The sequence below is a fragment of the Haliaeetus albicilla genome, chromosome 12, assembly GCF_947461875.1.
Source record: "Haliaeetus albicilla chromosome 12, bHalAlb1.1, whole genome shotgun sequence".
Lineage (NCBI taxonomy): Eukaryota > Metazoa > Chordata > Aves > Accipitriformes > Accipitridae > Haliaeetus > Haliaeetus albicilla.
Window position 1 is genome coordinate 23,946,253 of NC_091494.1, and position 12,662 is coordinate 23,958,914.

General features: G+C 41.8%; 1 long non-coding RNA gene across 1 annotated transcript; it reads left to right on the forward strand.

The window, feature by feature from the left end:
- The first annotated feature begins 1,731 nt into the window (after positions 1-1,731).
- LOC138688306 (uncharacterized) lies at positions 1,732-12,359 on the forward strand. Its single transcript, XR_011327337.1, has 3 exons — positions 1,732-1,870; positions 10,867-10,986; positions 12,064-12,359. It is a non-coding gene; the product is annotated as an uncharacterized lncRNA (long non-coding RNA).
- The last annotated feature ends 303 nt before the right edge of the window (positions 12,360-12,662 follow it).

Sequence of the window (12,662 nt, forward strand, 5' to 3'; positions counted from 1 at the left end):
GTTTTAAAGAGCCCTCAATTTTAGAGGTCAGATGTTCTATAGAGTGGCAAACTTCTGCCCTCTCTCCAGCACCTCAAATTGTGCACTCCTCTCTGCCAAGAAAGAAAACAAAAATCAACCGCCTTTGGAAAAATCTAAAACTCAGATTTTGAGATGAAGCACAAGAAGAATTAAATTAGAGTTGCCAGAAAGGAAAAACTTCAATACATGCCTTCAGGTGAGCAGATACTTCAGTCCTGATGAAACACATGGCTTTATCTCAAACACACCTTTGACATTTCTAGTGTATGTGTTTGGGTGGGGATGGGTGTAAAACAGAGCACAGTTCCTGTAAAAAATGGAAGCAGACTTCAGAGCTCGATGGGAAACACATGGTGACACCAGATAAAAGAGACAGACAGAAAATAAAAAGAGCAAAAATTCTGCCAAAGGGGAAAAATCACAACTTGCATCCTCTGCTTTGGAGATGGCTCAGCATGATTACAAGCATGCTGTGAATATGGCTGTTCTGATAAAAAAAGTGTGCACCATTCATACAGGAAAGTTCTTCGTTGGGGGGTAAAATATTCTTAGCTTTTTTTTCCTTTACCCCACAGCTAAGTAGCTTTTGGGTACAACCAGCCATGCAACATGCAAAGCCCTGCCTACAAGCCAATACCCAAATGCACACCCTGATTCCTAAGTGCATATTCATTTGAACCACAGTGACAGCCTCATTTAGAAACAAATTAGGGGTTAACTAAGAAGTCCATGACAGAGGCAGAATCGAGTTTCCCTTTTCCCCTCACTGTCTGTTAGAATTAGGAAGTGTCTATGAGCAGTGTGTGTCAAGAATATGAACATGAGATGTCATTTCTCCTGCCTCTAATTGAAGCCAAGATAAATGAAGTGGAAAGGCGGCGTCCAATCCAATCAAAACATGAAAAAGGTATTTTGACATGTAAATTACAAACTTCCTGTGTATTTTGTCTCCCCAATTACACCCTCCCCTGTCATGTTTTTTTAAATTATATCTTAATCTCCCAGTCTCCTAATAATTATGTCATCATTCTTGGGCCTTGAACACTGTGTAATGGTATTTTATAGGATGTGCCATTCATTATTAACTAAACTCACTCTCTGTCCCCGGTGATGCTATTTCTCATGGTGTTCAAATATGCATTGTGTCAGTTCTCCCTTTGTAAATGTTAGGCCAGTTCCACTCACTGCTTCTTGATTAAATGGTATGGTGTAGGCAAGATACTTTCAGACAGTTTATTCTGCCCATCATTATTTTATAGGCATGCACACTGCCTAGTATTTTTTTAATGGAATGGGTGAATGGTTTCAAATGTAACTTCCCAGTCAGTTTGGATCACTGAAAGAGCTTCTTGGCTTTCATGGTGTAATTGACTGTATTTTCTCTCCACCTCTTGAAAGAGGAGACAGTATTGGCTCAAATTAAAATGCACAGTAAGGGATCGGGAAGAAGATCAATGCAGTATATAACTACACCTACATGAGAGTATTTCCATTGACTGTAACAGTCGTTACATCAGATCTAACAGAATGACACCAAGGATCAAATTCATCACATCTATATTTAGATGTTGTGAATGCTACATCTAAGGTAGCTGGCAAGACCAAAATAAGCACTCCTAGAATGCTATTCATCTCATTCCTTTAAACATCTATTTTCGGATTAGATTAATCACGTCTTAGAAGTGCCTTTTTCTCTCGGAACACTAGAACAGGAATCCTCATGACTTGTTCAAGCCGTACAGTCCACCAGAAAAGGAATCCCACCCCAAATGGAAAGGATCCTGTCCCTGGAGTTAAGGACTGCCACGGTAATGGGGGAGAGATGACTGCAGGGAGAAGGAGAATTCAGGTAAGTCTTGTGATACTTGGTCTTGTTATTAATGCAATTGGTTACAGGTTATTGAAGAACAGCACTAAAATAATAGTTGCTTAGGTTTCTGAGCAATGTCTATGTAGAATACCATTCAAACCATTAAAAATTCAAGAATGGTAGCTAATTAGACCCGACATCAGACATTGCATAAGCATGCCATAGTTTTCTGTTCTAGAGGTTATCAGACAAAAAAATGGGTTGCCTTTATGATGCAAAAGCAAATATTTAGTTAAATATAACTAGGTCAGCAATATAACTTAACTCCTGATTTTGAGAGCACAGAAAGTGCTCTCCAGAGGTGACTTGCACATAAACAGCTGGAAAAATTACAAAGAAAATTACTAGCTTGACTGTATTTAAAAGTGATGTTAAACAAGTTCTGTCTACACATAGAGTTTTATGTTCTCAATCAAGCCTTCAGTGAGGCAGAGAAGCCTCTGAAATGCTTTCATCCCAGACTTTCTGTTATTGAACACAGCATACACACAAGTCAGTCCTGTTCTTCAGCATCCACCTGCATGACAGGAATTTTGCCCTGGATTTGAACTGCTCGTCATCTTTGTCTAAGCTCTGTGTAAGTGAATAATGATCCCAGTATCAAAGATGCAGTTTGCAGATGAAAGTTTGGCTTTGGATACACCTGGGCGATCTCTCTTTATTTATTACCATAGCCAGTGAGTGCAACAGAGGAGCTGTGCAAACTCCTTCACAGCATGAGCTCAAAAGTGAAGGAAATGGAAACTCCTATTGAGTTTCAGCATCCTCTGTCTTTGCAAAAAGAGCTGTATCGCTGGAAGAGCTCTGGTCTACAGCTGCACAAATAAAAAGCAGGAGCCCTCTCTCCCTCTCTTGGCAAACATGCTGCCAGAGCTGGGTCCCACCTCATCAGGCCTGGGAACTGCCTCTTCCCGGGGCCTCCTGACAAAGACATCTCTTTACTCTGGCAAGGACAAAAAGTATCCAGCTCAACAAAAACTATCAGTCACCCCAGACTTACTTCTTCCTGGTGTGTTTTCTTTTGTCATTTTCCCCAGATCTGTTGAGTAATATTTCACCTGATGTGAGACTGCTGTAAACAGGGCAATCTCCTCTTCCTTCACACAGGCTATGGAGGGTCCATATGTCTCTCCTCTGCTCTCCCTCCTCTACAGTGTTCTTTTTTTGTTGTTTTTACTGTTCCTGACCTCTCTGCTGTAAAAGCCTGCACTTCTGCTCACCTGTCTCCAAAGCACTCAAACAGTAACTTCTGTTAAATTAACCAGCAAGCTGGCTTTAAGACTTAAATATCTAAGGACAGAGTCCACCTGCTGAGGAGATTCCACTGTTCTCAACCTGCTCTGCGCAGATGAGCCTACAGAGGCATTAAGCCTCAGAAGGCCCTTTGTAACCATGCATCCCCTGCTGGGAACTGGCTTTTTGTATATTCACAGCACAGCGTTGCTGCCCTGCTCGTGATCTGGCACCTTGTGCACAAAGCCCGGCTTCCCTGGAGATAAGCAAGCCCTCATGTGCCATTGCAAAACACCTTCTCCAGCCTCAGCCCCAAAGCCTGGGCCCTCTCCTGTCAGGCATATCCAGAGGCACACACACCTTTCATCCAGTTCCTCAGGGAAGAGCTCACCTTTCATGGGACTGGACAGTTGGTTTTACTGGAATTGGATTGAGACAACAGAACTGAATTGTTTTAGCCATCCTGTCATCCGAAGGTTCCCCTACCTGAACGGGAAGCAAGATTTATTGCATCTCCTTCACCTGAGCTCCTGCAAGTACCCATCATGCTTTCCACCACACTGCAGTTTTGTAGCACAGGTTTGCCAAGCTGTGTTAGTGTCAGTCCCAGATGTGCATACACACATGCATGTTTGCTCTTTGGAAAGGAACAGTGAGGTTCCTGCCAAGTTGGATTTAATCCATTAGTACAGGATGCTCCATGTTCATGTAGCTGGCCTTCTAGCGCTAGATATAAACAACAGGCATGGTAGCACCAGTCTCACCTTAATTAAAGCCACCTGAAATTACTGAGAGTCTTTTTTTTCAGTTGCACCATTCTTTCTGCACAGGGTTCATCTCTCCATCCAGGAAGGTTCCCACACAGACATAAACCTCATCCATCTCTTTGGGTTCTCCTTTAAGTACAACACACATCTCTACCCAGATGAAGCTGTGGTTGGGGTATCATCTCTCCTCTCAGTACACACAATAACACAAATTTACATCCAGTCAGAATAAGCTGGGTCAGTTTGTCTATGTCCAGCCAGTTTGTTATGCTTTTGTTTCATCAGCATAGTTTTTAACAGATTTTTCTATTTTTTTTATTTACGACAAAGACAATTAATTCACAAAATTATTAATCTAATAGATGCCAGAGCACTTGTTCAGATATGGCAGCAAAACCCTTGACCTGTGTGTTGTGCCTTTAGATGGAAACACATGAAGAGAAAGTTTCCTGCAACATCTTTTCTTGTGGCACAGCCAAAATGCATTTGCAGCCTGAGTTGCGCTGTTACGATATTACTTACACAGCCCGAGTGTCCCCATAAAAGTACTGCAAGTACCAGGCAATGACTTTTTTAGGCACTCTGTTATTCTGAAATGCCTTCATGTGTCCTTCTCCCTTTCCACATGCTCCGAATATATCTGCACTTTAATGGATTTTGTCATGTGCAGCCTAAAGTGCTAAACTCGCTCAGTTGCAGTTTACCAGGCCCCTTCCTGAGCAGCACTTCTGTATCGGTAATAGAAATGCAGGCAGGCCCATCGGCACTGAGCCGCTGCACCGCCAAATGGCTTGGCAGGATTTGTACCCAAGGCCAGCAGTGCTATGCAAAACACAAAATAGGTCCTCTTGGGCATGGAGAAAGACACTGCTGGTGAAAGACCTCCCCTGCCTCCCCCTCCAGCTCTCCACAGCTCCTGCAATCACATCACACGTCTGGCAGCAAACCCTCGGCACAGCCTCCGGAAAGGCAGAGTGCGCAAGAGGAGAGCGCAAGAGAGGATTTCGCAAAATAAATGCAATAAGAGCTTGTACAGAGCTTTTCTCACAGAATTTCTTTCAGGGACACTAAACACGTAAATAGGGGATATATATACACACACATATATGTATACACCCACATACACAGGCACACTGACCTCAACCCCTAAAGTAACTGAGGATGAACAGCCGTTTCACGTTATATCCCTACCTATCACAGCCTCCAACAGCAGAATTAGCCGTGTTGCAGAAATATGTTCACCAATACACAACAAAGAAAAATTCCACCATAAACCAGTCTGTGACAGCAGCCCTGGCTCCGAAGGGAAACCCCTGTGGCTGGAAGCCCAGATTCACCGCAAAGAGCCATCCCCTCACTGGAAAACCACTGAGACCTCCCCTGGTCTCCTTTTGGCCACAGCATACCCAACCCTGGGCACTACAGAAAGGGCTCCACCTGCTCTGAAATTACAGGCCCCGCTGCATAAACTTAAAAAATTTGCAGTTTTAATACAAATAATTCTCAGCCCTCTACAGAAGGTCACACTCCCCCTGCTAGCAGCCAAGGGCACCCAGCATGGATCCCAGGCCTGAGGTGGCTGCCCAGACCTACCATGTGCTGAGGAAACAGCCTTTTCTGGCTCTTTTTTTTCTGTGACCTCTGATCCCAGATGATACTTCAGCCACAAAGATCCTAACCTCGCTTTACATTGCAAAAACACATAAGCATGCAATAAAACAACACAGGAACTCACACCTCAGACTTCTGATGATGAACCCTTCCTTCTTGTGGATATGCTGTTAGTGGTTTTCTTCTATTATTCATTCATACATTTGCATTGTAGCATTGATTTTAATTCATGGGTACATTTATTAGAGTGGACTTAAAAATAGATAATATTTCTTATATATTTTTATCAGTGAAGAAATTGAGAGAGGGAAGAAAAAAATGCTGGTGAAGAAAATACAGTCTTTTCCCCTTCACAATTTCATAAAGAAAAGCTGTCATTTATCAACCATTACCAAATACATAGATACCAAATACCCCACCTAATCCATAGGGTTTGGATTAGAATCCAGTTGTAACCAAAAAACCCTTTATCTTCATCAACATTACCCCTACAACAGTGCTTTTGCTAAAAAGAAGACATGAAGAGTGAAAATAGTGGATGCCAGTATCTCTGCAAATTCCTCCTTTTCTTTTTTTTTTTGCTATCAAATCCTTGATTTTAATTCCAAAGCACAGAATTCTAACACATACAAATTCAATACTACATCAAAAAGCAGATTTTGTTCCTATTGGGCCAGATCCTCTACTGATACAAATCAATACAGATCTCTGTAGCCTAAGTGCATTTACATTGTGAATCCAGCCCCTAGGATCCTTGAGCTTACATACAGGAAAAGTCTGCTTTTAATTAAAAAAAATAAAAGGCTTTGCAAATGTGGGCTTACAGAGGGATGGGGCCCCTTTGCAGGTTTATTCTGTTTTGTTTGTATTTTTGTAGCTGGAAATTCACGGCCAAACCAAGAGCCTGAATGGCCATTGCCTTGGTTGAAACATTCTCATGATAATTTCAGTTTTGGCAGCACCCATCTTCTGGGAAGCTTCTCCCAGTTTCACCAAACTCTTTGCCTTTGAGATAGGAAAGGAAACAATGTTTAAAACCCGTTGTTTTGATATGTACAAGCCAGAACTGAACTACAACTGTTTTGTTTGGCAATTTCCTTTAATTTTATGTTAAATGATTCAAACCATCCTTAAAAGCAAAGCATTTATGGAACAAAACAGTTGTTTTGGAGAGAAATAAAACATTTATTTTGACACAAAAGAGTCTGCTCCTTCCCTTTCACTGTTTGATTTCCTAACTTTTTTTTTATTTTGCTTCAAAAAAAACCCATATTTATTTTAATTTTTTTGCACTGCCAAAGAACAAAAATAATCAATTATTCACACTGCTCTAGATAAACCATGCATGAATCATGAATAAAAACATACATTAATTGCCTCCACTGTAAACTACTATTTGGTGAAAAGTAAAACATAACAGGAGTCTAAACTTATTCTCTGCCTCCCTTTGTCTTGTTTTTCACTTACAATTCAAGTATAACAGCTTGGATCTTGGGACAACCTTAGAGCAGCTACACTCCTTCCGTGTTGTTATACTACCATCTACTGATAAAAGGATGCTACTTCTCTGGGATCTTATCTCCTGTCTTAGTCACCTTGGTGCAACAAGCAATATTTCAACTCAATCAGAGCTCGAAAATGAGCATTAACTGCTACTTCAAGCATTATCACCTGAACGCTCTTTTCTGCAATACGAACATATTCACAGAGTAATCAGCTGCACTCCAGACCCCTTGTAGAAAATGAGGTATTGGGGGATTTATATTTGTTACTTCCTTTGTTTCTTTCAAGGGAAAAAAGCTAAGGGGTGGGAAATGATCATCAAAAGCTTTTTGTCAGCTTGAAGGAAGGAGGCTGGGTTGGTCTTTTACTAAAGTGAGGCAACATTAAATTGCTAGTTTAAAAGAAGCTTAAAAATGCACTACATTTAAAAACAAAACAATAACCAGATTAGCCCTATAAAATATTAATTGTTCCCTGTTATTAACAGCAGGAAAGGCAGTAGCTTAGCTTTTTGCAGTGTTCCCACACCCCTCTAGGGGGTTCTCCATGCTTCCAGCAAGCTGTATCCCGTCAGCATCCAGGAAAAACAACTCATCTGGGATTACTGTTCTGTTTGACTAAGGAATGGAGAATAGAGAGAAGAGCTGAGGACTCTTTGCAAAGTCTCCAGATGAAACAATTGTAAGTGGCAGTTAATTTCATATCCTTTGCCCTTCTCAGGTATACCCAAAATAGAAAGAGTGGCAAGGCACCTTTTATTTTAATCAGTGTGCTACAGTGATTTGGGGCTAATTAGATGTTAGTAATTAAGAAAAGACTGCTGTGACGGATGTTTTTACAGGTTGCATTGTTGATTCAAGAAATAAGATTGTTCACCTTTAAGTATTGTCAGTCACATTACTTTAGCTGGGAAGAATTAAATGTCAATTTTATCTTGCTTCATCACTGCTCTTTAATCAATGTCGATGCATCACTTCCCCCTATCATTCCTCCATCAAACAATGACCTGGAAATCTGACACTGAGCTTTCCAACAGTAGCTCAGCTAATTAAGAACTTTGGTATTCCACCTTCCATCTTTTAAAGAAAAGTAAGAAAAGTGCCAAAGAGACTCTTGCTTTCATGTGGAAAAGCATCAGCAGGAGGGTAATAATAATTATTAAAATGACTGACAGCTCGGGCTACTCTGTGATTTGGTCCAGCCCTGTAGTCCTGTAGTCACAGAAAGGTAAAAGCTAAGAAAAGTCAGACCCTGAATTACTACAGTGAGTAAATGGGATTTTAGGAAAGAAAACAGCTTTCTACCCTCAGACTACAGGAACAAACCAAGATCATCTTGTAACCTAGAAAGATGCTGGTATTTATCTTTGCATCTAACCCTTTCAGCATGGTAGCCATATCCTCATTAAATCACTGGGTGTGCTAAAGATCAGCCAAAGGAGCACTTGGAGCCTTTCCAAAGCAGTCAACCACGGACAGTGTCGGCCACCAGCAAGGAATTAAAGGCTGGGCTGAGCTATATCCAGGTAGGTTTACTGGATTTTCCTGCACGCAAGCAGAAGAGACTGTTTAATGCTTGTACTGCCATGAATTCTGGGAGTCCTAAGCGCAGATTAAGATCCCAGTATTCTGGGGGCTGCACAAAATGACAGCCCCAGTCCCACAGATATCACAGCCTGAGCGTGATAAATATAAACACCATGTGGAGGCAACCTGCATGTGGCAGCGCATGAAAAAAATGGGAAAAAAAGTAAAAGCAATGAAGAATTCTTGATCGGTACCATGCCACTGCTCCTCTGTCTTCAACAGGCTTTTAGTGGGAAAGCAAGAAAAGAAGCGTAATTTAAATATTACAAAAAATAGGTACTTTTGAAGATATTCACTACCTTTCCCTGAGACCATGGGGAGCTCATAAGGCCAGATACTGCAAACGTGTTTGCTGGAAAACTTCGCTAGTAGAAATCAATTAGTTGTGGCCTGTCAGAAGTGGGCATAGATTTGTCAATACTGAGTAAGAGTGATAAGCAGGATGGATATGGGCTGTGAAGGCTCTTCAATAAAGAGAGGGTCAGGACTAGCAATGAGGACTCAAGAGGCAGAGGCAGGTCAAAGCCTCTTGGACGTGGAATCCTGCAGCAAAGCAAATCTGGGCAAGAAATCTGTTTGTTTCTGCTGTGCTTCTGGAAGAGAAATATTAGGTGCATTTTCTGAATATAAGCGAGAAGAACCACCAAGGCATATATTTGGCTGATATCAGTGTTTTCCTATTCAACTGCAAACAGTATCAGAGGTTCAAATTTGGTTGGTCTAACTCCTCAGAGGTGGGGGAACAAAAGCACACGCACTTGGCACAAACCATTGCTTATATTATCTCACCCAAAAGACCTGTAGACCTAACAATTCAAGCAGACTCTGAAGGCTTTCACAGGATTATTCATGTGAGAAATAAATTTTTTTTGCATCAGAATGAAGAATCAGAACTCCAAATATATTTTAAGGACCAGATTTCCACTGAAAGATGAAGAAAAGACAGAAGTGGGACTCTTTATCTCCTTTTTCAAGGCCAGCATTTTCTTTGAGAATATTTTTTAGGGAAAAAATTGTTACTGGGTAAACCATGCTTCTTAGAATGCTCATCACCCATCTCAAAGTCCTCTCCTAGCTCCAAAGCAGGTACGTGCAGCAGTTCCATCCTGAATCAGCCCTCATCCTAAGACTCTGATTCAAGCAGGACTCCAGGCAATTCTAGCTCTGGAGGCCCCCAGTTCCCAAAACCAAATCCTAACACACAGCAGGGCATGGTAAGCCCCCTCTCAGCTGTATTTAAAATCCATTGAATTACAATACGCTTGCAGGGCAGCTCAGATTTCCCAAGTTTTGAAACTTTGAATTTTTTTCAGTCCATGAGTGGGACATCTCAGGGATAAAATGCTGAATGGAGGCACTGAGAGGGTACATTCAAGTCTTGGCACTGCCACACACATCTTCTGAGACTGCTGGTAAGTCACTTAAATTTCTCAGGACCTCAGCCTCTCACCTGGCAAGTGAAGGTTCCTTAATGTGTAGATTTTGTGAAGATCAATTCTTTAGTATCTGTGCAAAGCATCATTAGAGTATCTACAAAGGGATCTTGGTAATACTGTTGTGTCTTCAGTACCACCTTATGGTATGCACTTTTCCTGGAGCACAGTAACCTTGATTCTGCAAACTGTGTAAGCATATACTTAAAGTTTAGCTGATTTTTCAATGGCTTGCAGAATCAGTGCTCATACATCCATCACAAATATATCCAAACACACAGCTGATGAAATAAATATCTTCTTAGTGTTCATATTATCATCCAGAGTTTTGGGGCCATCTCATAAAGGCTCTTACGTGCAACAATGCCTAAGCAAAATGGGTTGATTTAAGAGGGCTGAGGGAACACTTAGCAGAGAATTTCCTGGCTTCAGTTAGTTGCAGTCAGAGCATTAAGATTATATTTCAGTGTCAGTATATTGTTTTTATTTGCTTTATTAAATTTGCTTTAACTTGCATTGACATTTTCTTTCCCTTGTTACTCAATCTCTCAGCTGTAAAGATTCCATTTGCTGAATTGTTTTGCCATTTGTATCAAAATAAAAGTTAATGCAATAGGAATTTTTAAGGAGTTTTTTCCACCAAGAAGTGAAATCAAGCCCCAGATGCTGCTGCTGCTTGACTTCCAGTCCCAGCTTGGGCAGACTAGTCAGAAGCTTTTGATTCAAAGGCAGCTGCACCACCAATACACAGAATCTGTCCTTCCAGAACACACAGTTACTGCAGTTGGGCACCACTGGCTACAACCAAAGTCCTGTTTAAATTCACCACCCCTGTCTTGCAGATGGAGCAGTAGTAGTGTTAGCAACAGCACTGCTGAGACTGATTGCAACTATGGACAAGATCACATAATGCCAAGTTTCCTAAAGATAACTGTGATTTCAGCACATGCAGCATTGCACCTGTAAGTATGGTGGGGGGGCTAAGTGGTGATGTGATAGGATTTGCTTACTGGAAACTCACTTGGAAAAAATCAATGCACATTTAAGTCATATACTGGTGTACAGTGGTACATCTCTGCTTTATACACCAGTCAGATAATTTGGTTCTGCAAAAAACATTATTTTCAGCTTTTCAAAGACAAAGGCAGTTAAAGTTTCAGATTTGATTGTAAACAAGTGTCCAAAGAAGAGAGGGGAAACATCCAGATCAAACAGAGCTTTATACCATTGTTCTAAAGTATCTAGACTTTGTATAAATAAGTTAAACCAGCACACTGACCTAAAACACACTTCTGAGACACTGCACAAGGCTTTGCAGAGTCCCAGGAACTGATCCTGTAACGTAGGAGGGGTTGTAACACAGGGCTATAGCAAGGGTTACCGCGCTTTCTATCAGGGCTCTTTCACATGTGGGATTCCTTTGGGGTCCAGTCCCCAGCTCCAGGACTGCGCACAGGTGGGATGTGGCACAGGGCATGAAATGCTGCACTGCCACTGGGAGCAAAGAAAAGTCAGTCTTGGCATAACCTGTAAAATAGAGCATGGTAGGATAAAGCCAGTCCAGGTGGAAATCAGACCTTTGCCCTTCCAAGTGATAGGGGACAAGATTTAGGTTTTGGGCTTTCTCTTCAATATTCAGGAAAGGGCATGACTCCCTGGCAAAATGCCCTGGCATGGGAGGTGAGTGAAATTGCTTACACAGGCTAGCTGGAATCACCTTGTCTGTGCGAGAGGAGAAATTGGTCCCATGCCTGTAGGTTGACCCAGGTCATGTGCAGTTCTCACCAGGATATTCCCACCTCACATAAATCCTCCTCAGTGACAGAGGAGTCCAACCATCTGGCAACACCACTGTTCACTCACTGACCTTATTTTGAAACCCCAGGCTCCAGAGACCTGTGGAGATATAACTTCTCTCCAGAGAGAGGATCCCAAACTCTGTATCAGAGACTCACTGTACATGTGAATACAAACCACTGATGCAAGCAAAAACGTTCACAGAAAAACTACCAATATTTCTCTCCTTTCTTCGTGCGCAGGGGCTGCTGAACTCCTGGAGAGGTGGTGATCTCCTGCACTATCAATGCTGAAGTGTAACCCAGAGACATAGGGGATGAGCAAGGAACAACCCACAGCTTTCTGGTCTTTGCAGATACTGAGTAAATTGGACCTGTAGCTTTGTTCCCAATGTGCAGAGATTACACAGTTTACTTGGCCAGCTGTACAGTTCGGGTCTTCTTCAGTTCAACTCAATCCCCAATCCACTAGCAATAAATCCCGTGGTAATTGGTATTCAAGACACTACAGTGGGAGAGACCCAAGCTTTTGAAGACAGAAAGACTGATTAAAGTTAACTTTTTATTTTCTATGGATATTTTCTGGTTTGGGGGATAGGGAGAGGGAAGGGATATTATTAAAGGATGGCCGGGATTTCTAATGCTAAAGAATCAACCCCCTGAATGGGCACCAGTGCTATGGAGCACCAAACTCCATGAGCATTAAGTGCTTCATCAACACTGTGTCTTTAACCCATAGTGCAAACATTTGATATGCTTCAGGCACAGCATTTCACTGTCACATTTGCCTGGGATCATGCCCAGAGGAGCAAACCACAGCTCCAGCCTCTGCTCTTTGCTCT